Source organism: Bombina bombina, chromosome 5, assembly GCF_027579735.1.
Source record: "Bombina bombina isolate aBomBom1 chromosome 5, aBomBom1.pri, whole genome shotgun sequence".
Taxonomy (NCBI): Eukaryota; Metazoa; Chordata; class Amphibia; order Anura; family Bombinatoridae; genus Bombina; species Bombina bombina.
The window spans coordinates 1,060,195,372-1,060,201,956 of record NC_069503.1 but is presented as its reverse complement, the minus strand read 5'-3'; positions in this window follow the sequence as shown (position 1 = coordinate 1,060,201,956).

Genomic DNA, 6,585 nt, shown 5'->3' with positions numbered 1-6,585 from the left:
AGATGATAGTTTTAGGCCCCAGAGTAGTTGGCCTCTCTACACTGCTCTCCTATGTGATTGCAGCAGGTCTACAGAGATCTGAAGTGCTGGGTCATCACCGGTTGCAATCCAGCTGGAAAACATTGAGGGACTTCAAGTAGAATGGCGATGAGTGGATTTTGTGCCAAGGAGCTTTTCTAGTACACGGCCAGGCTCCGCCCCTCAAGAGCTTTTTAAAGGGGATTATAGTGTTTATTGCATTGCTTTTCCATATGCTATAATGGAGCAGTCTGGTTTTGTCTCTGAATATATCCAAGAAACTGAGTCTCCTGAACACATTTCTACCATTATTAGGTGTGCTTATTGAAAAAAAGCTGAAGTGCTTTCGCCATCTCATTTATGTGGCTTTAAAATACAGTACTTCTTTTAAAGACCGCTTCAATAGAATGTTCGATTTTTTTTCATAGAAGGGCCTTTTTTTACATACAGGCTATATTTTTAGGCCAGCTATTGCTGATGTAGCTGCTGTTCTACTTACTGGTTGCCAAGTCTTTCAGAACAGTTTTCTGATGACTCTCTGCTAGTGCTAATCTTTTGAGTTTTTTTGTGATGCTATATTTGATATTATGAAGATTAATGTCAAAAGCATGTCTTTGGCTATATTTACTTTACTTTATTTGGTTCTGATTATATCTACCGTTACTGGAGGTAAAGGGGCTTTTCTTCCTCAGTCAATTGTCCTCTGCTCAAAAGCATGGCATCTCTGGTTCAGTCTGGAGACCTAGTGCTAACTGGAATAAGTCTAAGTAGGGTAAGAAATATATCCCAATGACAAAAACTGCATGAATGTGTGGCCCCTGATCCAGAGGTTTTGGGAGGGGGGGCAGATTAAGCCTCTTTCAGGGGACTTGGTTTTAGTCTGTTCCAGATCCCTGGGTTTTGAATATAGTTTCTCAGGGATATATTGAAATAAGGCTTCCTAGAGTAAGGTATTTTCTGTCCTATATTCCAAGTAATCCTGTAAAAGCTTATGCTTTTTTCAAGTCTGTCTCTGATCTGAAAGCTTTGGGAGTGTTCCAATTCCTTTGCTGGAACAAGGGATGGGATTTTCTTCAAATCTCTTCATTGTTCCAAAGTAGGAAGGTACTTTCAGACCAGTTCTGAATCTGAAAGGTCTGAACAAGTTTGTAAGAATTCCATATTTCAAAATGGAAACTATTCAGACTATTCTGCCTTTTTGTTCAGCAAGGTCAGTTTATGTCCACAATAGATTTAAATGATGCTTACCTTTATGTTTTATTCTCCGAGAACATTACCAGTTTCTGAGGTTTGCCTTTCTGGACAGGCATTTTCATTTTGTCTCTCTACCATTTGTTCTGGCTACAGTTCCAAGAATATTCACAAAGGTTTTGGGTTCCCTTTTGTCTGTGACCAGGTCTCATGGAATTGCAGTGTTTCCATATATTGACAATATCTTGGTTCAAGGACCATCTTTTCCTTTAGCAGAATCTCTCACCAACAGACTCTTGATGTTTCTACAGACTCTTGATGTTTCTTCAACATCATTGCTGGACGACCCATTTTCCAAAAAGTTGTTTGGTTCCTCAGATAAAGGTAACTTTATGGGGTTTTCAAATAGTTTCAGTCTCCATGAATCTTTTTCTAACAGAGCAGAGAAGGTTAAAATTGGTGTCAGCTTGTCTGGACCTTCAGTCTCTCTCATTTCCCACTGTTGCTCTCTGTATGGAAGTCCTATGTCTCATGATTGCAGCTTCAGATGTAATTCCATTTGCTTGAGATCTTTTCAATTTTGTATTCTGCGTCAATGGTGCAGAGATTATACTCAGCTGTCTCAAGGATTATTTTTGGATCCTAGTACAAGTCAGTCTCTAACTTGGTGGCTGGATCATCAGTTTATTATTCAGTGGGCATCTTTTACTAGACTTACCTGGACTTTTATAACTACAGATGCCAGTCTCTCTGGTTGGGTAGTTGTTCGGGGGGTCTCTGACAACACAGGGAGTTTGGAATCTTTAGGAGGCAAGGTTACCAATCAATGTTCCAGAACACTGTGCAATTTTCAGGGCTCTTCAAGCTTGGCCTATGTTTAAAAGGGAGTCATATCTCCGTTTCCAGTGAGACAATGTTACAGCAGTAGCTTATGTCAACAAACAGGGAAGAACTCGCAATGTTTTTAGTCTCCCTAAGAGTAATGGTCTCTTTTGTGTTTTTAGTCTCCCTAAGGGTAATCTCCTAGTAGTCTCCTTAAAGAGATAGTAAAGTCCAAATTAAATTTTCATGATTCAGATAGGGCAACTTTCAAATTTACTTTTATCATCAAATTTGCTTTGTTCTCTTGTTATTCTTAGTTGAAAGCTAAACCTAGGTAGGCTCATATGCTAATTTCTAAGCCCTTGAAGGCCACCTCTTATCTGAATGCATTTGACAGTTTTTCACAGATAGAGGGCGTTAGTTCATGTGTTTCATATAGATAACACTGTGCTCATGCACGTGAAGTTATTTAAAAGTCAGCACTAATTGCCTGAAATGCGAATATGTCAAAAGATCTGAGATAAGGAGGCAGTCAGCAGAAGCTTAGATACAAGGTAATTACAGAGGTAAAAAGTATATTTCTATAACAGTGTTGGTTATGAAAAACTGGGGAATGGTAAATAAAGGGATTATATATCTTTTTAAACAATAAAAATGTTGGTGTTTACTATCCCTTTAAGGGTAATGGTCTCTTTTTTTTTTAGGTACTCACAGTTCTGTAGCAATGATGGTGCTGTCTCATTTTCTCTCATGGGCAGAAACCAAATCTTGTCTGGTCTTTATGATTCATATTCCAGTGGTGAACAACTGGGAGTGGTCTCTTCACCAGGATGGGTTCAATCAGAATGTGGTTCTTTGGAGTCTCCCAGAGAAAGAACTGATAGCCTCTTAATTGAACACCAAACTTCCCAGGTACTTTGCGTGGTCGAGAGATTCTCAGGCAGAGTTAGTGGATGCTCTAGTAGTTCCTTGGTCTTTTCAACTTGTTTATCTGTTTCTTCCTCTGTTACTTCTTCCAAGAGTATTTTCCAAGATAAACCTAGAGAAGTTGTCAGTAATCCTGATTGCCCTAGGATGGCCTTGCAGGATGTGGTTCAAATGTCCAGTTGCCCTCATTGGCCTCTTCCTCTGTGGTCAGACATTCTATATCAACATTTATTTTTCCATCCGGATCTTAAGTCTCTGAACTTAATGACATGGAAATTAAACGTATAGTCCTTAGACATAGGCATTTCTCTGATTCTGTAAAAAGAAGAATCTGGAAGGCCTTTATTTCCTGGTGTATACAGTATAGATCATGTTTTTTCCTGGTATTCTTACAGAATTCCTAGGATTTTGCAGTTCTTACAGGATGGTCTGTATAAAGGCCTATCTGCCAGTTCTCTGAAGGGGTAAATTTCTGCTCTTTCCGTTTTGTTCCACAGAAAGTGTATAGAGTATAGAACATGTTTTTCCTGGTATTCTTACAGAATTCCTAGGATTTTGCAATTCTTGCAGGATGGTCTGTATAAGGGCCTATCTGCCAGTTCTCTGAAGGGACACATTTCTGCTCTTTCAGTTTCATTCCACAGAAAGATTGCTAATCTTCCTGATATTCATAGTTTTGTTCAGGCTCAGGTTTGTATTAAACTTGTATGTAATCAAGCCAATTTCTTCTCCATGAAATCTTAACTTGTTGTTAAGGGTTTTGCAGGCTCCTTCTTTTTGAACCCATGCATAAAATGGATATTAAACTACTTTCTTGTAATGTATTATTTATTTTTGGCTATTTATTCTGCTAGAAGAGTGTCTAAGTTATCTGCTCTTTCTTATGATCTTCCTTATCTGATTTTTCATCAGGATAAGGCTGTTTTATGGACTTCATTTGAATTTTGTGTAAGGTTGTTTCCTTACAACATTAGCAGAGAGATTTTTCTTCCTCTTTGTGTCCTAATCCTAGAAAAAATACTTCAGAGAGATCTTTGCATTATTTGGATGTTGTTAGGGCATTGGAATATTACATTGATGTTTCTAAGGACTTTTAACAAACTTCTAGTTTATGCATTATCTTTTCTGGTCAAATGAAGGGTCAAAAACCTTCTGCTGTTTCTTTGGCATCTTGGTTGAAACTTTTGATTCACAAAGCTTACTTGGAGGCACCTCAGCAGATTACTCCTCATTCTACTATGTCAGTTGCCACTTCTTGGGCTTTCAAGAATGAGGCTTCATTTGATCAGATCTGCAAGGAAGCTACTTGGTCTTCATTGCATACTTTTATAAAATGTTATCCTAGTACCTGTGTCTCAACAGGGTCAAGGATTTTATTCCAATCTGTTCATTGTCCCAAAGAAGTAAGGTACTTTCAAACCCATTTTTGATTTTAAAACCCTAAACAAGTTTGTCAGGGTCCCCACTTTCAAGATGGAAATATTTTGTACAATTTTATCCTTGATCCAACAGGGTCAACTATTGACCTCAATGATGCATACCTGCACATCCCTATCTACAAGGATCACCATCAATTATTAAGGCTTGCATTCCTAAATAAAAATCTACCAATGTGTTGCCCATCTATTTGGTCTGTCTACAGCTCCTCGCACCTTCACAAAGGTTTTAACAAACTCTCCTGCTTGCCTTGGAGCTAATGCAGAGTCAAAATCAAGAAATTAGACTTAAAGTGTAACAATTCATTAATCAGTGGATAAATTCAGTTCTGTTTGAGCTTTGTTCCACTCAATATGGTAGCAGGTGAATATACAGGGAGCTTAAACACATTGTAAATACCTGTTACTCAGTTGTTCTGTTGTGGAGGAGACAGATACAGTGTAAAGTTACACTGAAATAATTCACTGGAGCTGATTTGTAGCAGGAAGCAGTATGTTGTGCAGCTGACAGTTGTAGAGACATTCCAGAACAGTGTGGTGGTTGCTGAGTGATTCTGCAAGTGTTTCCTGAGGGTTCAGGAACAGGAAGGGGCGAGGTTCAGGAAGGAGGATATACCACTCCTCAGATACAAATTACCAAGCAAGTAGGAAGCAGGGTTTTTATTGCAGAGACCTGGAGGTAGGTTGCAGAAATTTAAAGAGACACACAGTAGATATGAAAAACATCACAAAGGTGCTAGGAGCATTGTTGGCTGTGATCAGAACTTCGGGGATCTCAATTGCCCCTTATCTGGATGATATTTTAGTGTAGGCTTCATCCCTTCCTCTAGCTATTGCTTATACTCAAAGGCTACTATCTTTTCTCTAAGGCAATGGTTGGAGAATCTATGTTCCAAAGAGCTCTTTAACTCCAGCTACAAGGGTGTCCTTTCTAGGAGTCATCATAGATTCAGTCTTAATTATTATGAGAATAAAACTTCAGAAGGCATGTCTGTCCCTACAACGTGCTTAATTTCCATCAGTAGCTCAATGCATGAAGGTAGTGGGTCTTATGGTTGCGGCTTTGGATGCGGTTCCCTTTGCCCACCTCCACTTGCAACTCCTTCAACTATCAATGCTCAATCAGTGGTCAAATAATTATCTGCAATTGGAAGAGCAGATTGCTCTGGATTTCTCTGCCAGACAATTTCTCTCTTGGTGGATACAAGGTCCTACTTTGACCCTCGGGCGTCCTTCCTTTGTCCATCATGTGATCTTGTGACGACGAACTACAGTTCAAAGGTAGGGTCCAGCACACCTATGTAGGTAAGGGTAGAAGAACCACTTGATTGCGCTATAGAGGAAAGCTTCCTAAAATTGGACACTCTCCCAAAGTGTCTAGAAAGTGAGCAAGTACAAAAAGGTGGAAAAGGAAGCACTAAAAGCTAAATCCTCAAAGGACATAAAAATATATTGACCAAATGTCAGTATATTCAATAAAAATGTTGCTTTAAATATAAAAAACAATGCTTTATTGTGGAATCCAAATGGCTTAAGTACACCATTGTATAAAACAAGCTACTTGCATAAAAACATATAAAATCACATAAAAACGTGCATAGCTAGAATGTATTTAGCGTAGATGTTGGTATTTGGCAAATTAAAAAACGAGTAGTACAGATTAACCCGTATATAGAATATATAAATAAATATGAGTTGCGCATAAAATTAAAACGGCATATATGAATTAATAGTAGCGTGCATGTTCTTTATAAAAGTCATAGCAATGTTCTGTATACAGTATACTGCCAAAGAAAATGGGCTATAGAGTAGTATGGTTGGGTTTCTTCCCCACCATAGCTCAAAAAGGCTATGTACTCACAGTTCCTTTATAGCGGTTTTCTTCTATATATCCTCCACAGGCTGCTTGCCCATCCAAAGGCAGAATTTGTAATCCAATACATATTCCAATCTTATCTGTGTGTGCTTGCAGACTTCAACTGTGTGAAGTAAGAACTTGCTGTCTGGGGACTTTTTACAGACAAAACCGAAGTGTTTTATTCTTTACAGAACAGCTTCTGTTATCGTCTCAAGCACTCCTGACCAGCAGTGGTCACGTGGTAATACGTTTCGGCCCTCCAACCTTTGTCAAACCATTACACTTCTGTGTGGCTAGCTGTCTTTTATACCTTTTATCCAGGTGTATTCAATT